The following is a 23,872-nucleotide window of genomic DNA, read 5'->3' on the forward strand; positions in this document are numbered from 1 at the left end:
CTCAGGATTCTGAATCTAGAAGCAAGGCTAGGGTTGAACAAACCCACCAAGCAAGAACATCCAAACCCAAGAAGTGTGGTGTGTGTTCTTGTTCTTTGGGATTCTAGGCTGCAAACCCACAGTTCTCTAAATATATACTAGTCTATCTAGTTACTGAGGGAAGAAATTTCTTTTACATGTAATCTAGTATTTCAGAAAGCTTATTTGAATTTATTTGCCATTAGCCAATTTGTGTTTTTCAGGATTCATGACCTTGTGAGTAATTATTATTGAATTTGACTGTATTAAACATCTTACTGTGTATTCCCATTTTTAACTGTCTGTGTGGTGAATATATATTCCCTGAAGGTCAAATTTCTGTGTGGTCCATGTATTCCCCAATGGTCAGACTTTGGACTTTAACATGGCAGCTATCCCACATAGACCTTTCCAAAAATCAAACAAACATAGAAACAAACAAATAAATCTTATATTTTATTGCACTAACTTCTCAGCAGGCTTTTCCGTCTGTTTTTTCATGGGCGCCTTACAAATTCTTGAGAGATAAATAGGAGCTCCCAACCAAAAGACAAAAACCTGCCCTGTCCATTTTAAGCTGCAGTTGAATTACACTTAGGTTGCCGTTTATGCAAAACAAACTTGGCACAGAGTTCTAAACACGTATTTTAAGGGGGAGAAAGCCCTGGGTTTCTAATTTCTAAAAGTTCCCAAACTCTCAATTACTGAATTCGTCAGAAATCCCAGATCACCCAATCATGAAATCATGGCATTGGCATGAGAGAAGCTGGACTGTTGTTTAACTGAATGTGTCTTTTCTACATGCTTTTCTCAAATCAAAACCTGACATGGCTTGATTTTCAAAATCATAATTGGCCTTCCTCAAAGGTCCATCTAGTCAAGGCTATGGTTTTTCCAGTGGTCATGTATAGATGTGAGAGTTGGACTATAAAGAAAGCTGAGCAGAGGAATTGATGCTTTTGAATTCTGGTGTTGGAGAAGACTCTACAGAGTCCCTTGGACTGCAAGGAGACCCAACCAGTTCATCCTAAAGGAAATCAGTCCTGGGTGTTCATTAGAAGGACTGATGTTGAGGTTGAAACTCCAATATTTTGGCCACCTGATGCGAAGAGCTGACTCATTTGAAAAGACCCTGATGCTGGGAAAGATTGAGGGCAGGAGGAGAAGGGGACAACAGGATGAGATGGTTGAATGGCATCACCGACTCCATGGACATGAGTTTGGGTAAAGTCCGGGAGTTGGTGATGGACAGGGAGGCCTGGTGTGCTGCGGTTCATGGAGTTGCAAAGAGTCAGACATGACTGAGTGACTGAACTGAAGTGAACTGAAACCCAGAGCACTCATCTTCTGATGTGTAGCTTTTTAGCAGTGGAAATAATAGTGCTGGTAATACTTCATTCACTCCAATCATCTCAGTGATTTTTCCATACTTCCACAAGTTACTCAATTGCCTGCTTGATAATCATACTAGTAGTTCTCCAAGTGTGACCCAGGGTTACCTGTGGGTCACTGAGATTCTATTAAAACTATTTTCATAACACTAGTAGTATTAAGGCATTATCTGTCTTTAAATTCTTATTTTCTGAAGAGTGTACAGTGGAGTTTTCTACAGACTCCTATAACACCAATAACAACACAGACTGAATATGGAAGCAGATGCAAGAATCTAGCAGTTTTCTATTAAGGAAGACATTAAAGAGATCAGAAAAATGTAAAATAATTCTGTTTTTATTTTGGAATGTCAATTTTTTAAAATAGGATGTTATTTACATTAACATGATAGAAGTTTATTATTATCATTTTAACAAATTAGAAAAACTTTTTAATTTCTTTAGCTTTAATTTCTAATATGTTAACTACAAATAAACATAATAAACAAAACAAAAACTCTTCTAAAGAGTGCAAACTGAGACCAAAGAGTTTGAGAACCACTGATTTAGACCAAGGTAAATAGGTTCTTTTTAAGGAAGAAGACAAAAACCTGATATGAGTCTGATTAACCTTTTTTTTTCTTTTTTAAAGAAATCTTATTCATGAAGCAGCCAGAACAATGATATCTGGAAAACCTACTCCTGTCCCCACCCCCACCTTCCAAATACTTCCTCTTGAGATTCTGCAAACTGTTTCTCACTGTCCTAAACTCCACCCTTGTAAATATACACATTCCTCACTGCTGGAAGTGATTCCTCACTGTTGAAAGAAAGAAATTTCTTTGCACATATACCCACACCCTTATAAACATAATTCTGTGTTTTCCTCCTATTAGTGTTCTGACCACTCAGCTCTGTGAGTCAAGCGTTCGTTGTTAGGACTTGATGGGCACCCTTTCCACATACCACTGGAGAAAAGAAGACAAGATTTGAAGGGGTGAAAATAAAAACAGCGCACGGAGGAAGAGATCTGGAACACTACAAAGTCCTTTCATTTTTGCCATTTTCTCCCGTTTATCTGTTCACACCAACTGGGGATTTGCAGGAGGGCTGGGGATTTGCAGGAGGGCTGGTTTTCTTTGTGGCCCAACAATAATGGCCTGGTCGCTTCTCTTGCCCTCTCCCAGAACCAGGGAGAGAACAATATAGCATTCTGGTGGTGTCGGGTGGCAGCTAGGAGCTTGCCAGCATGCTTGACACCTGAGTCCTCTAGTGATGGATACAGTGACTCCTCCTTTGGAGGTGGCCAACTAGCTGGTGCCCGGAGACATATGGTGACTTCTCCGCTGCCAAAGAAACCAAGCCCCTGTGCCAGGAACTTAGCCGACCAGTGCTGGCTCCTCAGGCCTGCGTTCCCGGGGGAGGATAAGTGAGCACCCGCCGGCACCGTCGTTTGTTCGGCGTCCAGCAGCCCTCTCTAGGTTCCCGGGTATCACTGTGTCAGGCACACAAAAAAGGAGAGAATTCGATCAATCGATAGGAGAGACATGATAGAGAGGGCAGCATCCTTCTCTGATCTCTCTGCTGATAGGAAGTGCAACACAGCGGCGCCCACGTTCTGCTCCAGCAAGTCAGTCCAGGCTCAGGAATGGGGGTGTAAAGCAAAGGACCCGCTACTCGTGGGGTCAGGAACTTCAAGTTTCATTGCTCTGTGCCATAGCGAGAGATTTAAGCCAGCTGGGCTTGATTTTCCCTTGAGTTCCTGAGGACACTTGGGATCCCTCCTTTTTTTTTTTCTTTTCTTTTTCTCTTAAGTTTTCTTTTCAGCAAGAAAAATTAAAATCTGCTTACGGTTTTAAAGAAATCAAACAAGTACAGAAAGTTATAAAGTGACTGAAAATATTCTATATTCCAATACCCAGATTTTATTGTTCTACACCCTGGTAGCTAAAACTAATAATTCTTTGTATCTAGAAAATAACTGTGTGTGTATGTGCACAAGCATGCATGTGTGTACGTGTGTGTGTCTACAACACTGTGATTAACAGCCAACAGTGCAGTTAGGGCTTGTACAGCCTAGTTTTGAATACCGTCTCCATCACTTGCTAAGACCATGGGTAATTGACTTTGCTTTCTGACTCACAGATGGCATATCCTTTAGAGTTGTTTAAGCATGTAAAGTGCTTAAAATAGCACCTGGCACATAGTCATAATTAGTGCTGGGCATTATTATTTTTTATTATTGATGTAATGAATATAATTATTATTTATGTAGAACTTCTTTTAAAAATTTACACAAACATACTAAACACAGTAATTTTTAACTTTGCTTTATTTTTTCCTCAAGTGAAATAGCTACAAGATCTTTCCGTGTAAACAAAGATCTGCTTTATTCTTTTTAAATAGCTACATGGCATTTTATTGTATGAATGCACATCTTAAAAATTTAATTAGAGTTCTATTGACTGACATGCTGTTTCCAGGTCGTGTTTTTTTGTGTTTTTTTTTTACAGACAATGTTTGGAAAATTATTAACGTATCTTGGTAAATTTCTATGAGGGGGATCATATGGTCAGAGAATAAATGCACTTTTTAAATGACTTACTCATTTTTGGCATTTGAAACTTTAATCTATTTGGAATTTATTTTTGATAAACTGTGAGGTAGGGATTCAGTCTTATTAACTTCCAGATTGATGACCAATTATGCAAATTGTATTACAGAAAGCATCCCTTTCTCACTGAATTGAAAGCGTCTTTGTTATGTATTAAATTCTGTATTATGTTTAAAAGCTATATGTTTCACCATTATATAGCATTATAATTTGACATCTGTATACACTACAAATCTCATCACAAATCTACTTACCATCTATCACCATACAATTAACCCCTTCACCTGTTTCACCCACACCCCCAACATTTTCCCTCCCTAATCTGATTTTCTGTAAAGTTTATTTTTATTTTATTTTGTTTGTTTTGAGCTTCAAATTCCATATACGAGTGGAATCATACAGTATTTATTTGTCTTTTCCCTTCTAACTTATTTCACTTAGCATGATACCTTCAAGGTCTATCCATGTAGTTGCAAAAGGCATCATCTCATTATTTTTTATGGTTGAGTTGTATTCCATTATTGTATATATACCACATCTTCTTTACCCATTCATCCATCCGTGGACACTTAGGCTGATTCCATAGTTTAACTATTGTATGTAATGCTGCAATGAGTATATGGATGCAGGTATCTCTTTCAAATCAGTGTTGTGTTCTTCAGATAAATTTGCAGAAGTGAAATATTAATAGCAGTGTCATACAAAGAACTTTCTGGGGAATTTCCATACTGTTTTTCATAGTGGTTTTACCAATTTGCACTCCCACCAACAGTGAATGAGTGTTCCCTTTTCTGTACAACCTCTTCAACATTTTTGTGTCTTTTCAATAATAGCCATCCCAACAAGTATTCAATTCAGTTCAGTTCAGTGAAAAAAAGTTCGACTGTTTGTGACCCCATGAATTGCAGCACGCCAGGCCTCCCTGTCCATCACCAACTCCGAGTTCACTTAGACTCACGTCCATCGAGTCAGTGATGCCATCCAGCCATCTCATCCTCTGTTGTCCCCTTCTCCTCCTGATGATGCAAATCATTGTGGTTCTGGTTTACATTTCCTTAAAAATTAGTGATGATGAATATATAGGTCTATTTTTAATCTTTATTCCTGAACAATATAAATCTATATTGTTCTCAATGATCTGTATTGTTATTCTTATACACGATTCTCATCAGATGGTAGCTATATTTAAAATGTTTATAAGTTATGCTGATATATCTTATGGAAATGCTGGATCAATGCACAACTTTCATTTTGACATACATGACCAGGTCTGGACATTATCAATCAAATTTTAATTATTTTTGTGAATATAGTAGTAGGAAAATATTATCTTGTTTCTTTATTTGAATAACTCAAAAGTAGCCTGAACAAATTTTTACATATTTTATATTTGTGTCTTTGTTTCTATCAGGTTGCTATTTTTCAGATTTACTTTAAGGTGTTTTTTCTATTTCAGTAAGTTAGCCTTTATTCAGTAATATGTGTTTTAATATTGTTTTTTTTAAATTATCTTTTCTATATTTTTATTTTTATTTGAATTTTCATATCTGTATTATACTAGTATTTTATATATTGTTTACTATTTTCCTTGATAAGGTCAGTATTTGGATTTCTGCTTCTAAAGATTAATGGCACTCCAATACACACACACACATTATAGACACATATTATTGTTGCTGTTCAGTCTCTAAGTTGTGTCTGACCCTTTCTGTCCCCATGGACTATAGTACACCAGGCTCCCTTGTCCTTCACTATCTCCTGGAAACTTGCTAAGATTCATGTCCATTGAGTTGGTGATGCTATCTAAGCATCTCATACTCTGCTACCCCCTTCTCCTATTGGCTTCAATCTTTCCCAGAATTTGGGTCTTTTCCAGTGGCTGTTTGATGATGACTAATAGTCCAATGACTATTGAAAAAATCACAGCTTTGACTACATGGACCTTTGTTGGCAAAATGACATATGTTTGGACATATATATCTCCCCAAACTACCTTTTCAACTTTTTGTGAATTTATTGTTGTATGCACATATTTTTAAATAACTGAAATTTATTCTGATATTCTTTTTATCATAGACAGTTTTAATGTAAAAAGATACCTGGCATAACAGTCAAGTTTGGTTTTGGAGAACAAAACGAAGCAGGGAAAAGGCTAACAGAGTTTTGTCAAGAGAACACTCTGGTCGTAGGAAGCAACCTCTTCCAACTACACAAGAGATGACTTTACACATGGACATCACCAGATGGTCAATACTGAAATCAGATTGATTATATTCTTTGCAGCTGAAGATGGAGAAGCTCTGTACAGTCAGCAAAAACAAGACCTGGAGCTGACTCTGGCTCAGATCATGAGCTCCTTATTGCAAAATCCAGGATTAAATTGAATAAAGGAGGGAAAACCACCAGACCATTCAGGTATGACCTAAACCAAATCCCTTATGATTATACAGTTGAGGTGATGAATAGATTCAAAGGCTTAGATCTGGTAGACAGAGTGCCTGAAGAACTATGGACAGGGGTTCATAATATTGTAGAGGAGGAGGTGACCAAAACCTCCCCAAGAAAAAGAAATCCAAGAAGATAAAGTGGTTGTCTGAGGATATTTTACAATTGAGGAAAGAGGAGAAGCAAAATCCTTCTCCCAAGAAAAGAAATCAAAAAGAAATCCCCAAGAAAAAGAAATCCAAGAAGATTAAGTGGTTGTCTGAGGAGAATTTACAATTGAGAAAAGAGAAGCAAAAGGCAGGGGAGAAAAGGAAAGATAAACTCAACTGAATGCAGAGTTCTGGAGAACAGCAAGGAGAGATAAGAAAGCCTTCTTAAGTGAACAATGCAAAGAAATAGAGGAAATCAATAGAATAGGAAAGACTAGAGATGGTTCAAGAAAACTGAAGATATCAAGGGAAAATTTCATGCAAGATGGGCATGATAAAGGACAGAAATGGCAAAGACATAACAGAAGCAGAAGAGATTAAGAAGGCATGGCAAAAATATACAGAAGAACAATACAAATAAATAAATATATAAAAGATCTTAATGACCTAGATAACCAGAATGGTGTGGTCACTCACCTAGAGCCAGACATCCAGGAGTGTGAAGTCAAATTGGCCTTAGGATGTATTACTACAAACAAAGCTAGTGGAGGTGATGGAATTCCAGCTGAGATATTTCAAATCCTAAAAGAAGATTCTGTTAAAGTGCTGCACTCAATATGCCAGCAAATTTGGAAAACTCAGCAGTGGCCACAGGACTAGAAAAGGTCAGTTTTCATTCCAATCCCAAAGAAAGGCAATCCCAAACTACCATACAATTGTGCTTATTTCACATACTAGCTAGGTAATGCTCAATATCCTTCAAGTTAGGCTTCAGCAGTATGTGAACCAAAAACTTCCAGATGTTCAAGCTGGATTCAGGAAAGGCAGAGGAACCAGAGATCAAGTTGGCAACATGTATTGCATCATAAAGAAAGCAAGGGAATTAAAAAAAAAAAAAATCTACTTCTCCTTCATTGACTATGCCAAAGCCTTTGGCTCTATGGATCACAACAAACTGTGGAAAATTCTTAAAGAAATGGGAATACCAGACCACCTTTCCTGTCTCCTGAGAAACTTGTATATAAGTTAAGAAGCAACAGTTAGAACCAGACATGGAATAACTGACTGGTTCAAAATTGGGAAAGGAGTATGTCAAAACTGTATATTGTCACCCTGCTTATTTAACTTCTATCCAGAGTACATCATGTGAAATGCCAGGCTGGATGACTCACAGCTGGAATCAAGATTGCCAGGAGAACTATCAACAACCTCAGATATGCAAATGATACCACTCCAATGGCAGAAAGCAAAGAGGAATGAAAGAATCTCTTGATGAGGGTGAAAGAGAAGAGTGAAAAAGAGGGCTTAAAACTCAATATTCAGAAAATGAAGATCATGGCATCTGGTCCCATTACTTCATGGCAAATAGAAGGGGGGAAAATGGAAAGAGTGACAGATTTTCTTTTCTTGGGCTCCAAGATCACTGCAGACATTGACAGCAGCCATGAAATTAAGATGCTTGCTCCTTGGAATGAAAGCTATGACAAACCTTCTGCTGCTGCTGCTAAGTTGCTTCAGTCGTGTCCGACTCTGTGCAACCCCAGAGACAGCAGCCCACCATGCTCTCCCTGTCCCTGGGATTCTCCAGGCAAGAACACTGGAGTGGGTTGCCATTTCCTTCTCCAATGCATGAAAGTGAAAAGTGAAAGTGAAGTCACTCAGTCGTGTCCAACTCCTAGCGACCCCATGGACTGCAGCCTACCAGGCTCCTCCATCCATGGGATTTTCCAGGCAAGAGTACTGGAGTTGGGTGCCATTGCCTTCTCCGATGACAAACCTAGACAATGTATTAAAAAGCAGAGACATCACTTTTCCAACAAGAGTCCATATAGTCAAAGCTAAGGTTCTTCCTGTAGTCATGTGTGGATGTGGGAGTTGGCCCATAAAGAAGGCTGAGCCCTGAAGAAGTGATGCTTTAAAATTGTGATCTGGGGAAGACTCTTGAGAGTCCCTTGAATTGCAAGGAGATCAAACCAGTCAGTCCTAAAGGAAATCAACTCTGAAAATTCATTGGAAGGATTGATGCTGAAAATGAAGCTCCAATACTTTGGCCACCTATTGTGAAGAGCTAAGTCATTGGAAAAGACCCTGATGCTCAGAAAGATTGAAGGTCAAAGGAGAGGTGAGCAACAGAGGACGAGATGGTTAAATAGAATTTGAGTAAACTCCGGGAGCTGGTGAAGGACAAGAAGACGGGTGCACAGCAGTCCATGGGGTCACAGAGTTGGACTCAACTCAGTGACTAAACAACAACTACATAAAACCTCACAAACCTTCTTCACAAGTATTTTGTTTGTTTGATATGTCCAGCCTGTTCTTCACATTATTCACTGACTACTTTTTTAATACTGGTTTAGGATTTCAGAATTATCAAATACTGAAATCCACATGTTTATAAGATCTTCAGTATCAAAATATATTAATTATGACAGCTTCATGATATAATTCATACCTGGTTTGATGCATATTACCTTCTTTCTCTTTTCCGTCATAATTTTAGTAACTGTTCTTACACACTGGATTTTTCCAGATGAAGCTTAATATCATTTTCTTAATTTTCCTAGCAGAAAAAGAAACACACATCAAACTGTGAGTCATTTAAACAAGTCAGATTGTATAGGTTTGGAATTAAGATTACTGACACGTCTGATAGTTATAAAATATAGCCTGAGCATGTCTCTGATCAGAAACTTTCTAGGACCCCCATCTCACTCCGTGCAAGCCAGAGTTGTACCAAGGGACCAAGGGACCTGATGTGGCTCAGTCCTGGCTTTCTCTCTCAACTCATCTCTGGTTACTTTCTCTCTTACTCCACACCAATCACATGGGCCTTCTTGCTGTATTTAAACACCTGAATCCTCTCTCACTTTAAGGACTTTGCACATGACTTGCATCCTTGCTTCCTTTGGTCGCAGCTTTAAATATGCCATCGGTTAGTGAGGCCCTTCCTAATCTTCCAGCCATGCTGTTTGAAAGAACACACTTTTAGGCAAATCTTAGCACTCTATCTCTTTGCCCCGCTTTACATTTCTTTTACAGCACTCATAAGATATCACTTATGTTATATTGCCTGTCTCCCCTCACTATATCCCCCTCCATGAGGTCAGGGACTTTCGTCTAGTTTGTTACTCCCCTAGCCCTAGAACAGTGCTTGCTATGCACCAGGTTCTCAACAAATATTTTTTAAGTGAGTGAATGAATAAAGAATGAATCTTTTCAAAATTCAACATCCCTATCCAAGCCATGATATGGTTTAACACTTGAGTTTTCTTTCAAGTCCCTCACATACACATAATTTACATAAAATATATAATTTCTACTTTTCTATTGTAAAGGAAATGCTTTTTCCAATCTATTTTTAATTGGATAGTTTTTGCACATAGAAAGACTACTGGCCTTTTAAGTTTTAATTTTGTAACTAGCTCCTTATTAAATGATATCATTCTTTCTAATTATTTTCAATTCATTCTCTTGTTTTCTAGATATCAATAGTATATTATGTAAATAATGATAAGTTTTGCATCTGCATTGCAATTATTATATCTGATTTATACATGTTCCTTAATTGCTCTATTATTTACATAAAATGTTTAATAGAGTAGTTATAGAGGGCATTCCTGTCTTCATTGTTAATGAGAATGCTTCTCGTGTTTCATTCTTAACTTGGTGATGGCTTTTCATTGCATGTATTTACACATATACATATAAAAATACACATATACATGTATACACACAGAATGTCACATGAATATCCATTGAGTTCTACATCAAGACTCCTTTTTTTGCTAGCAATTAATGTTGAATTTTATTTAATTATATTTTGACATATTTGAAATAAATATGCTTTTACCTTTTAACTTATTTATATAGAAAAGTATATGATTTATTCTTAAGAAAAACATATTTGATTATGCAGTATTTTTCTTTCAAGTTGCTGTTTTTTTTTGCCAATTTTTTAAGATTCTTAAATTTACATTTATAAATGAAATTGATCCAGAGAATATATTTTCTCTACCATTTGCTGAGTGTTTGATTTCAAACATATCACTTATCTTTATATTAGATAGTATTGATTTCTAAAGTTGTTTTAATTTCATTTTTTTCTGCATTCTTTCATTGATATAAAAAGACTTTTTCCTTGTTTACTAGTTTTCAGTGGTGTCAACTGGGGTCTTGATATTTCTGATTTTTTTAGTTGCTCTGTAATTATTTGATTCTGATCCTGAATTTGTTTCCTTAGCTTTGAAATTGTATTCTATTGTTTTAATGCTTTGTTCTTTTATTTATTTATTTTTGATATGGACCATTTGTAAAGTATTTATTAAATTTGTTAAAATATTGCTTCTGTTTTATGTTTTGGTTTTTTGGTAGCCAGGCATGTGGGATGTTAGGTCCCCAACCAGGGATCAAACCCACAGCCCCTTCTTTGGAAGGCAAAGCTTTAACCACTGGACCACCAGGGAATTCCCTAATGTTTTGTTCTTGATGTCTTTCTTTTGAAAAAAAAATTTTTCTGTTTAAGTTCTTGAAAGAAATATACTCACTGAAGGGAATTTCCATCTATTTCCTGGCTGGTATCTCTTTACAGAAAGCACAGCAGTATCTGTTTTATGCTTGCTTTTCCTTTCCTCCACACTTACTGCAATGGAATTTTACATCAGTGGTATATGAAGCTGATTCATGAGTGCCAAATCTTTACATCTCTTCTCAACTCCACATTCAGTGATATCACTTTGGCAGGTTGAATTGACTGTAGTTGGAATATTTATGTCATGGCAGTTGGCAAAAGTTACAAACTGCTTATTTTTTCCCCCCAGAAAGCCTATTGTTGAAACATTTACCAACATTATCCTAGTTATCATAAGATAGACATTAATTCCATGTAACCAGTTAGCATCATATTTCTTTTCACCTCATTTACTATGAGTAAGTCTATAACGTCTATTAGATCTTTGTTCTGATAACAGGCAGATGAATTCTTCTGGACATTCTGCCACCTTTTCTTGGCTTTATCTTTAGAGCTTCAGTTTGGAGATGGGATAGTGTATGTTTTCTTGAACCTTACTTCTTTTCTCCAAGAGCTTGGACAGAATAAGGGAAAGCAGTGCTTTTCTGTCTCAAAGAGGCATTGTGCCTGGTGGCCCGATGGTTCTGCCTCCAACAACTTGGTTAAGGGGTTCACGTCACCTGGCCCGGGGCATTTCTTCATCCTGTTTGGCTACCTTGCAGTACAGAAATCTCTTCTTCCATACCCATTCAGGACAGATCCTTAGGAAGTTATGTAATCTACTCCCTGTGTTCCCTTACCCAGCTTTATCCACAACTCTAAAGCAGCTGTCCCCTTCCCACTCTGAGCAAATTGAAGAGTCTTGCCCAGCCTTTTGCTTTTGGATCTCATGTGAGTTTTTGGACTGCTAACAAGGGTTTTCTAATATTTCAGAGCTTTCCCTATTTCTTATCATCTCCTGCCCAAGATCCTTCACAATCTCTTTTGTTTAAGTCTCCCTCAACTGGGAGATATTCATGAAGTTTTATTCTGGATTTTTCCAATCCTTTTTCCCAGACTGACTCTGAGCATCATGATTAAGAGTTACATCAATTTCCAAAATTGATTGTCTGTTTTTCTCTTTCCTCATCCATAACTTTGCAAGGGTTATGATCTAAAGTTGTGCCTTTTTTTCTGTAAGGTTTTGTGTATGTTTGATGCTGTATACCCACTTAGAGTTCATTGTATTACATTTCAGAAAATATATATCATATGATCTTTTTTCTCTTTTCCATATTTTCTGAAATCTCCTTCTTCTGGCCCCATTTTTTATTACACTTGTCAAGAAAAATAAGATATGATATTAAAAATGTTATTGTGTATATAATATAGAAGTGGATGAGTATTTTCTTACTATTCTCTATTGACTCAAATAGGACTGATCTGAGTGAAAGAAGAAATGTGGCTTCTGACTAAATGCATACTGACTGGCTTTAGTTCAAAAAAGCCTTTCAAGTGACTATGAAATTCAAGTTGGATTGGGATTTTTCTGTGGAGGAAACAAGAGTTCATTAACAGTGTATGATAGGATATTAGGAATTGCATTCAGTTATTTTATATAACATGAAAAACTACCAATCTAGTATCTACTACCTTTGAAATGCACATATATACATCAAGTGATTTTTTTGTCAAAAGTTGTTTTTATTGTTGTTCATTCCTTAAATCCTGTCTGACTCTTTGTGACCACATGGACTGCAGCACGGCAGGCTGCCCTTCACTATCTCCAGGAGTTTACTCAAACTCGTCCGTTGAGTTGGTGCCGCTATCCAACCACCTCACCCCTGTCACCGCTTTCTCCTCTTGCCTTCAATCGTTCCTACCATCAGGGTCTTTTCCAATGAGTCAGATCTTCACAACATGTGGCCAAAGTATTGGAGCTTCAGCACCAGTCCTTTCAATGAGTACTCAGGGTTGATTTCCTTTAAAACTGACTAATTTTATCTCCTTGCTATCCAGTGTACTCTTCAGTCTTCCCCAGCACTAGAATGCAAAAGCATCGGTTCTTCAGTGCTCAGCCTTCTTAATGGTCCAACTCTCACATTCATACGTGACTACTGGAAAAACAATAGCTTTGTCTATGCAGATTTGTCAGCAAAGTGATGTCTCTGCTTTTTAATATGCTGTCTAGGTTTGTCACAGCTTTCTTTCCAAGGAGCAAGTATCTTTTAATTTCATGACTGCAGTGATGAAATCATTAACATCATCAACTGTGAATTAAATCATTCACAGTGATTTTGGAGTGCTATAAAAGAAAATCTGTCACTCTTTCCACTTTTCCCCCTTCTATTTGCCATGAAGTGATGAGACCGGATGTCACGATCTTAGTTTTTGAATATTGAGTTTTAAGTCAGCTTTTACACTCTTCTCTTTCACCCTCAGGAAGAGGCTTTTTAGTTCCTCTTAGCTTTTTGCCATTAGAGTGGCAAAAAAAAAAAAAATTACCTGCCTATCTGAGGTTATTGATATGACAAAAGCACAATTATGTGTTTACACGATGTAAGTAAACACTTGCGACAATTCTCCCCATTCTGTTTCTCTTGAGCAATTTGCAAATTCTTTGAGGAACAGAAAACCTAAAGATGCTAGTTTCTGTTGCTATCAAGGCAAGCAAGACCTGCAAACATTGCCCTGAATAATCCTTGGTACCTAGTGAAATTGGGCAGATCAAACAAATTCTACAACACAGAAATTTTGTACTGAACTCTTACACTGGAAGAGAATAAAACAATAAGCAAACGGATTTGAAATTAGTCCACCAATGCTGAGAAGTGTGGTCAAGATGTGTTGTGACCTTCCACATACCTTATCTGATTTAATTATCATGAAAACTTTGAGATGTAGATTTTATGATCTCCATTTGACAAGTATGGAATTGGAGGCTCAGAGAAGTGGTGCAACTTACTATAGATCACAGAGGCTAACAAGGGATGGAGGCTAAATTCAGATGGTCTAAATCTGAATACTTTCAGTTGTTGCTTAATGCTTCCCCAAGCAGTCAAGAATACTCCATCCTTGGAAACTGCAATTACTGTCAAGAATGAATTACTTGAGGGCTTCCCTGTTGGCTCAGTATTAAAGAATCTGCCTGCCAAAGTAGGAGTCACTGGTTTGATCCTTGATCTGGGAAGATCTCACATGCCACAGGACAACTAAGCCTGTGCACCGCAACTACTGAGCCTGTGCTCTAGAGCCCAAGAGCCACAACTCCTGAGCCCACGTGCCGCAACTCCTGAAGCCTGAATGCTCTAGAGCCTGCACTCCACAGAGAAGCCACCGCAATGAGAAGTCTGTGTACTGCAACTACAGAGTAGCCCCTGTTTGTGGCATCTAATAAAAAGCCCACTCAGCTACAAAGACCCAGCGCAGTCAAATTAAGGGGAAAAAAAAGAATGAATTACTTGGGGCTTCCCTGATGGTCTAGTGGTTAATACTCTGAGCTTCTACTTCAGAGGGCATGGATTCAGTCCCTGGTTGTGGGACTAAGATTCTGCATGCTGCGTGGCCAAAAATAAATAAGTAAATAAAGAGTGAAGATTATTTTAAAAAGGAGAGTGAATTACTTAGTTCTTGTCCATGTGGCCATAGAGAGCCAGACCTAAGGCCACTATAGTTGGAACATGTTCTTTAGATGCTATCTGGAAGCTATCAGGAGGATTAAAAGCAGTTAGCAGTTGTCCATTTTAATGACAAAGGACAAGGATGATTGACCTCATAATCTTGTTTTCCTAGACTCACAGAATCTTTACAAAGGCCTCAGAAGACAATGGCACCCCATTTCAGTACTCTTGCCTGGAAAATCCTATGGACAGAGGAGCCTGGTAGGTTGCTAGGAATCAGATACGACTGAGCGACTTCCCTTTCACTTTTCACTTTCATGCATTGGGGAAGGAAATGGCAACCCACTCCAGTGTTCTTGCCTGGAGAATCCCCAGGGATGGGGGAGCCTGGTGGGCTGCCGTCTATGGGGTCGCGACTTAGCAGCAGCAGCAGAACTAACCAAAAGAGAAACTTTGTATCATTTGTCAATGCCAAAACATGCCTACTTCTCTACCATGCACTTAATGTTATGGAAGTTCCCAGAAGAATCCTATGTGACTATTTAGGTCAAGTGCCAGTCTGAAGAAGTGAGTGTAAAAAGAAAAGAAACAAAATTTAAAAATCCTTTCTTGCGTTATTTTATTGCCAACATGGTTGGAACATAGAAAAAGCAAGAGAGTTCCTAAAAAACATCTACTTCTGTTTATTGACTATACCAAAACCTTTCACTGTGTAGATCACAACAAACTATGGAAAATTCTTCAAGAGATGGGAATACCAGACCACCTGACCTGACTCCTGAGAAATCTGTATGCAGGTCAAGAAGCAACAGTTAGAAATGGACATGGAACAACAGACTGGTTCCAATTTGGGAAAGGAGTACATCAAGGCTGTATATTGTCATCCTGCTTATTTAACTTCTATGCAGAGTACATCATGCAAAATGCCAGGCTAGATGAAGCGCAAGCTGGAATCAAGATTGCTGGGAGAAATATCAATAACCTCAGATATGCAAATGACATCACCCTTATGGCAGAAAGTGAAGAACTAAAGAGCCTTTGATGAAAGTAAAACAAGAGAGTGAAAAAGCTGGTTCAAAACTCAACATTCAGAAAACTAAGATCATGGCATCTGGTCCCATCATTTCATGGCAAATAGATGGGGAAACAATGGAAACAGTGACAGACTTTATTCCTTGGGCTCCAAAATCACTGCTGATGGTGACTGCAGCCATGAAATTAAAAGACACTTGCTCCTTGGAAGAAAAGCTATGACCAACCTAGACAGCATATTAAAAAGCAGAGACATTACTTTGCCCACAAAGGTCTGTCTAATCAAAGCAATGGTTTTTCCACTAGTCTTGTATGGATGTGAGAGTTGGACCATAAAGAAAGCTGAGTGCCAAAGAATTGATGCTTTTGAACTGTGGTATTGGAGAAGACTCTTGAGAGTCCCTGGGACTCAAGAACATCAGACCACTCAATCCTAAAGGAAATCAATCCTGAATATGCATTGGAAGGACTGATGCTGAAGCTGAAACTCCCATACTTTGGCCACCTGATGCCAAGAACTGACTCACTGGAAAAGACTCTGATTCAGGGAAAGATTGAAGGCAGGAGGAGAAGGGGAAAACAGAGGATGAGATGGTTGGATGGCATCACCAACTCAATGGACATGAGTCTGAGCAAACTCCAGGAGTTGGTGATTGACAGGGAAGCCTGGGGTGCTGCAGTCCATGGGGTCGCAAAGAATCAGACATGACGGAGCAACTGAACTGAACTGAACTCTCTTCATTAGATATAATTGATCTTATTCATAATATTACTACTTTAAAAAACTGAATTATTCAAATGTTAATCAAGTTAAGGTAATTTTGGTCTATTGGTGCAAAAATAAAAGAAAAGTTGTGTCCATAACAAATATACGTACACCTACCACTGTGCTTGGAAACAAAGGGCACAAGGTAAAAATGAAGTTTCACTGTTCTTCAGGATCACCTCTACATGTAAAAAGTCCTTTAATTTGTTGGAAGTGAATTGACTTTTATCTTGCCTCCTCTCTCTAAAAGGAGAATGCTCAGTCTGTGACAAGGAGATACAGAAATATCAGTACTCTCTTTGAGAGTGGGTTGCCATGAAAAGTTGGTTTCCAATAACTTGATTAGAGAAACATGGAAGAAAAGCCAGATGTGGAGTCTTGAATACTTAATGGAGAATTCCACTGCTCCCTCTAGTCAGAGAGCAAGTTTGAGCCAGATTTAAAGCCTGTGGGAGAGAACCAGGGGGTCAAGGCACAGGGAGGTCTGGCCCAAGGAGCCTGGAGGATGATGACAGGATGGAGGAAGTATCTGCACAGAACAGATACACCCTAAAGCAGTCATCACACATTTAGCATCTCTATTTGAGATGATCTCTCATTAAAATACTCAGGCTCTCAGGGGAAGCTCATAGACGCAGGAGTGGTATTACTTTGTTCTAGACCAAGCCTGAACTCTTACTTGAGGGTCATTGCCCATACATTACAAGGGTGTCATCTGTTGCAATGTTTTCATAATTTCCCCCCTATGGAAGACTGACCAGGATAAAATCTAGACGGAAAGGTAATGACCCTGTAGTTAAGGGAACAAGTTAGCTATTCCCTTGCTCATTTGTTGGATATAAACAACTGTATCAGTTATTTCTCTCCACAAACATGCCTTCTGATTGAAATTTTCTAAATTTGTTTTCCCCACAATGTCAGTTTATGAAAAATTCACCTCCAAGTTCATCTACGTAGATTTGTAAGACCGTTGAATTTTGAAAAAGAGTAGAACAATGACAACTTTATAGTTCTTGACAACAGGAACTTATTCAGCACAAGTTTATTTTGATGAGGATATTTACTTATAATGAGTGCTAACTATAAAAGAATAAAAAATTCAGACTCACTTGGGTTTTAAAATGCCGTTAAATACAGACATTTTCTCTCATTTCCTTTAGGTGAGAGGGAGAGAACTATTTTCCTTTAGGTAAAATAATCGCCACTTGCTTTGACCCAGTTGCAATCTCATAGACCAATCACTGATCAGAAAAACATTTCTGGTTCCCTAAATGCCTAATTCTACTTGATTCCAAAGACTATTACAACCCAAGGCTCTAATAAAATGTGCACAATGGTCAGGTTTTAAGAATATTGAATTCTGACAATTCACTAGCCTCAGTGAAGGAGGCATTAACCTGAAGAAAGTCATTATCTTTCCAGTGAAAATGTAATCAATCTCTTTGATGATTGACAGAGCAAATAACCAGATATTGATTTCCAGATCTCAACTTATTTGTGGACAGGCCTGAACTTCATTAGAATATTCTTTTAAGGCTGAAGCCCAGAGGGAAATCTTCTGAAAACAAACAGCAAATAACAAACAAATTAATACAGTCTTTGTAATGATAACAAAATATACAACAAACTTTTTTTTTTCCCCAAGCCTAAGCAAACAGATACGCAGAAGTGTGGTGAGTTTAGAAGTAACCTTATTCAGACTCATGATGGTTTGAGATCCTTGGATGATCCTTAGTATGTACAAAGGAAAAACAGAGAGGAAATAAAACTGCAGGAGCTGATTGAAGCAACTTTATTTGAAGTTATTACTATTACAATTCAAGATGTCAAATGCCAAAAGACATAAGTTCAACATAAAGTTCATCGATTATAGAATTGTCCCAAATATTAAGAGAAATTGGCTTCTCTCTAAACGAAGAAACGTGAGGACTGTATAGCTTTTCTTGTTTTGTTTTGTTTTATTTTTCTTTTAAAACATTACTGAGCTATATGCACCATAACTTTGGCTTGTGGAACGGAGAGCCAATGTGATCCTTGTTCTGCCTCGAAATGCTTTTTGGATGACTTCCTAACTCCCTCTTTACTCCTATACATTTGGCATTAATTGTGCTTAAGGATTTGGATCAGGCAGGAACCCAGAAGGGACATTAAGCTGTGTCACTCAATAAAGTGTTCTCTGTTCAGCCTGATGCATGGCCCTCTGGATCTTGGTGGGGTCACTGTTAGAATATCAAGGTCCCTGTGCCCTGGGATAGCAGTAGCATGGGAGAGCCAAAATGGAGACCTTCAAGTACTGGGCTACATGGGCAAAACTGCAACTCTCTTGATTGGGGAAAAATAACTCCAACTTTAAAATTGGCCTGAGGAACAGCAGATCCCCAGTGCATTCTTCGAGGTGCTTTCCACCTTTAATTTAGATATTTCAAGGGAAATTTAATCCATATGTTTTGGATTCATTTGGACTTAACTCATAAATATGCTTCATCAAGTACTGCCAAGCTCCATGTTCACCAGAATCAAGTAGTTTCATGGGACAACAGTGCAGACGGAGGAAATTTGATATCCAAGGGTCCATCACCCAAACAAGGGAAAGAAACCCTCTGGTTCAGACCACTATCTATAAATAATCTTAGAGGAGTAATTTACCCTCTAACACTGTCATGGTAAAAGAAACTACTTAAGACTGTATGGGACACGTACAAGAATACATACAATAAATATATGCCCTTTCCCAGAGAAATATCACAACATCTGGTCTTGTCTTTCTGATCATAAGTTCCAGATAAGTTAACAACTGTAAGAAGGAAATAGAGGGTTCCACCTATTTTAGCAGCTTTTTCAGTCCTTGCAGACTCTTCTGTCTTCTCCTTTCTCTCTCTTTCTCTGCCATTGCATAATACTGGGACTCCACCAGGCCACAGGCCAAGAATCCTTTTACCTTCTGTGTAATTCTATTTGGTCACATAATTTTGATCAGTTTTTCTTTGTATTATGAAACATTTTCCCCATTATAAAGTGAAATTATATTCATTTTTAATAGTTTTTTGGGAGAGAGTCATGTCACATGCAGAACTTCCCTGACTACAGATTGAAACTGTGGCCCCAGCATTGGCAGCATGGAGTCAACCAGTGGACTACTGGGGAAGCCTGATATTATATTCTTGAATATGATTTTTTCCAAACCTCTCCCTTTCTCTGAGATGATTTATGCCTTCCTAGGGGGCTGTGCCCTACAGGTTAAGAATCCTCCTGTGTTCACTGCTTGGAATATTGCAGAGGAGAGATGCTCAATGAGAAGAATATTATATGAGAATAATATGATAGTCACTTTCATTTTTCTTAAATATTAAAATGTTATAGATTCAAGATGACCAGCTTCTATGTACTTTTAAACAAAAACCATATTTCAGGGCAATATGTGATTTTAATATTCTCTGTGTTTTAACATCTGGAGTTTTTAAAAATAAAGAAAGGGAATTCATGGCCTATTTACAAATACATTCAAATGTCTTGTACCAATAGCACCTAATACCTTGAAGGATCCGAGGGCATCTAATAACCAAATACATTTCAGGTATTAGAGAAGCCTCAGCAAGGTTGTTATCTTCATATTTTCATATTATAGAAACTGAAAGGGAAAAGAATAGCGCAGGGTGATATGTCAGACGGGATTCCCAGTTTCAGAGATGAATTCTGAATTCTCAGTTTTCAGTGAGGATGGACAGTCGTGCCATGAAGGACAAAGCCCAGCAGTGCCCAGACAAGTGGGCCCAGATTAATGTTATCATAGGCCACATACCCTAGCATTTCGAGAGTGCACCAACAATTATGATGTCTGTTGATTAGAAAATCTGATGATATAGATGAATAATAATCCTATTGGGCAGTCAGATATTAATGTAAATATTATGTAACTGTCTTTTTAAATGCATAGCATCTTAGGCCAAATGTCCGAAGATTCTTGACTTATAAAGAACAGTGTGTTATTCCCCTTTCACAGGAAAGGACTCTATACATCTTTTTATATTCAAGATGGAGCAAGACTCACAGGTTTCTAAACAACATAGGATCATTTTCTGCAGGCAGGGCTTTGATTAGATGCTGCTCATTTTCCCACACTGTGTACTTTTCCAGCTGTGAATCTAGTAGTGAACCTTGAATGAGCCTTCATGGAAATTACGCAGGATGAATCCTCAATTCATCCTGGTAGGTGTGGGAATTTGCTGAAGTATAACAAGCTAGTGGTAAAGAACCCACCTGCCAATGAAGGAGACACCAGAGACATGGGTTCAATCCCTGGGTGAGGAAGATTCCCTGGAGGAGGACATTGCAACCCATTCCAGTGTTCTTGCCTGGAGAACCTCATGGACAGAGGAGCCTGCTGGGCTATGGTCCATAGGGTCACAAAGAGTGGGACATGACTGAAATGACTCAGCAGGCACACGTGCAGAAAGCTTTAAGGAAAATTAAAGCAGAGACAAAAGATGAAAAGGAGAAGGGAAACCAAGTAAATAAAGAATGTTAACTGGTTTCTTAGCTGGTGAGAGCCACCAAATCCCTCTCGTGGTTTCAATGCAACACAAACAGATTCACAAGGAAGGAATTGTACTGAGCAGTGGACTAAGGCAGTCTTAGCCTGTGCCGTCAAACCCTGTTCAGAATCTTGGCAAACTTACCTGGGTTACTTCACCAGCACTATCCAGCGCCTTCTCCACCCACAGCCTCGAGGTACTAAACTGCCTCTGAGCAGCTAACCTTAGCCCTACCTGAAGCCGCACAAAGCAGCCTTCTCCGCATCACCATGTCCCTGGTAAGCCCTTGATACTGCGTCAGTATTATCACAGTTGGCAATCACACACCTGTGTCTTTCAAAGGGCAGTTTCAGCTTCCAAAATTTAATTTTCTCATTTTTGCAACATTTCTGTGAGGTGGGGAGATTGAAAGTATTTCCCTGTAGTTGAATTTTTCACATGTTAAAGGTGATTAGAAGTGGTTTCCCCTCAACCTTGCGTGGGTTTCCCTTTTTAATCCTCTGAAATGCCCCAGTAGTAATGAGAGGGATGGAATATCTCCTGCTCCACTGAGACTGAATGTCCCTGGAGAAAGGCTCCTGCTAAGGCCAATTACCATTCTAAACTGGGAGGCACCACATTTGATGTCAGCTCTACTTCTTTTTTGAGGCTTACCAAAGAAGAGGGAACTTTGTGGAGAATGGTGGAGGTGGGGAAGGAGTGGCAGAAGGAGAAAGGTCTGAGGAGTTCTTAGCTCAGAAAACACAGGGAAGCTGCACCCTCCTTTCTCAACAAGGAAATAGCACTGTCAATCAGAAAGCACAGTGGGAAAGATTTTATAAAACCTGGGAACCAGTGTAACTTCTTCGGTTTTCAGTCCCTTGTGTTTGTATTAGGATCATCGGTTGAGTCTTTGTCCTGCAGAAGACCCCGTCACCAAGTTGGGAAGATGGGGAGACCATACCCCAGCCCACAGCCCTTTGGTGAGCAATAGCACACCAAGGTTCTCCTCAAACTGGACAACTTCTAAGGGGAATGCTAAGTCAGCTCTGAGCCAGAGAAGCAACTCAGGCTAAAAGCAGACTGAGCTGTGGGGTTCTAGAACCCTTAGATTTACAGCGTGGCTGGTGCAGAGTTGCTATCACACCAAAAGGAGGTAAAAGCCCAGTGGGATGGGGAACATGGAGAAACACCATGGTCAGAAAAAACAAATCATTTCAGTTCGACAGTCCTGGGAGGGTTCAAGCCATTAAAGGTTTATGGCAGACACTTGATGGGTATGTCCATCTGGAATCCATCCTTGTTCTTATGGTAATAGCACCTTTATTTTCCCTGTAGAACCTATCCCCTATTCTCAGCCCACCCTACTCACAGTCTCAATGGAGACAGATACCCTAAGCTTCAGTCAATTAATGCTACTTGGCCACCATGACTGGTACATGCTTGAGCATGTGAGCAGTTTGTGATCAAAGAGAGAATTGCTTTAGACTGTGTCAGCTGTTGGCAAAGAAAAACTCTGTTCCCCTTGGACTTCTACCTTGTGAGGCTGAAAGTCTGAAGTTTCAGAGACTAGAGCAAGGCAAAACAGAAGCCTCCGGACATCCTTAGGGTTCCTGAATTGACTCTACTCCTGGACTTTCCAGTTAGGTAATCAGAAATAGTTCCTTTTCTGTTTCAGCTGAGTGCACTTTGGTTTTCCATTACTTGTACCTAGAGATGCTAACTAATACAGAATAGCATCAAGTTTAAAAAAGGGGGGGGAGGGGGACTAGTACAAAAGCATAAAATTAAAAAATGAGCAAGCAGATTAATTTAACTAGAGTGAGAGTCCATATTGGAGAATAATGAGAAAACCATATGATCATCTCAATAGATGTTGAAAATGACTTGGACAGACTCCAACACCATATGTGATTTTTTTAAAACAAAAGGCAAGTAGAAATGGATGGCTACTTCCTTATCATAATCAGGAACATCTATTTTAAACATCATACTTAGTGATGAAACAGCAAAGTCATCTAATTAAAATTTGCCACAAAATGAGGTAGATAGATAGACCAACAATTTATAGATTTGATATCTTCACAAATTCCTGAAATAATTATTTTTCTTCTTTTGTCCTTGGAACTTGACCAAATGGTTTTAAAGTTCATGGAAGAAAAAGCAGATGAGAATAGCTAAGACTTGCTCTAAAAGATATTAAAATATATTTTAGTGCAACAACAATACAAATGGTATATTACTCATATAAAAATTGACCAATGAATCAATGGAATTGTTCAATAAATGTGGTTTATGAAATTGATGATTTGGCAGGAAATTGATTTTTATTTATTAAATATTTAATATTTAACTGAGCTTGGAATGAGTACAAGCTTTCTGTAGTTAAAAGAAATAGAAAAATAGAAAAGATGAGAAGGTATAGAAAGATATTGCAAAGGAAGTGATTATTAAGTTACCTGGTATATATTTAACATATGGAAAACATAGGAGAAGGCAATGGCACCCCACTCCAGTACTTTTGCCTAGAAAATCCCGTGGATGGAGGAGCCTGGTAGGCTGCAGTCCATGGGGTCGATAGAGTCGGACACGACTGAGCGACTTCACTTTCACTTTTCACTTTCATGCATTGGAGAAGGAAATGGCAGCTCACTCCAGTGTTCTTGCCTGGAGAATCCCAGGGATGGGGAAGCCTGATGGGCTGCCATCTATGGGGTTGCACAGTCGGACACGAATGAAGCGACTTAGCAGCAGCAGCAGCAGCAGGAAAACATAAACATCAACTCAGGAAAAGAAATTGGCAAATATCTGAAGCTTCATATTTTTCACATATAAACATTTTCCCCTAATTCAGTAAAGAA

This window comes from Bos javanicus, chromosome 4 (genome assembly GCF_032452875.1).
Source record: "Bos javanicus breed banteng chromosome 4, ARS-OSU_banteng_1.0, whole genome shotgun sequence".
In the NCBI taxonomy this organism is placed as follows: Eukaryota; Metazoa; Chordata; class Mammalia; order Artiodactyla; family Bovidae; genus Bos; species Bos javanicus.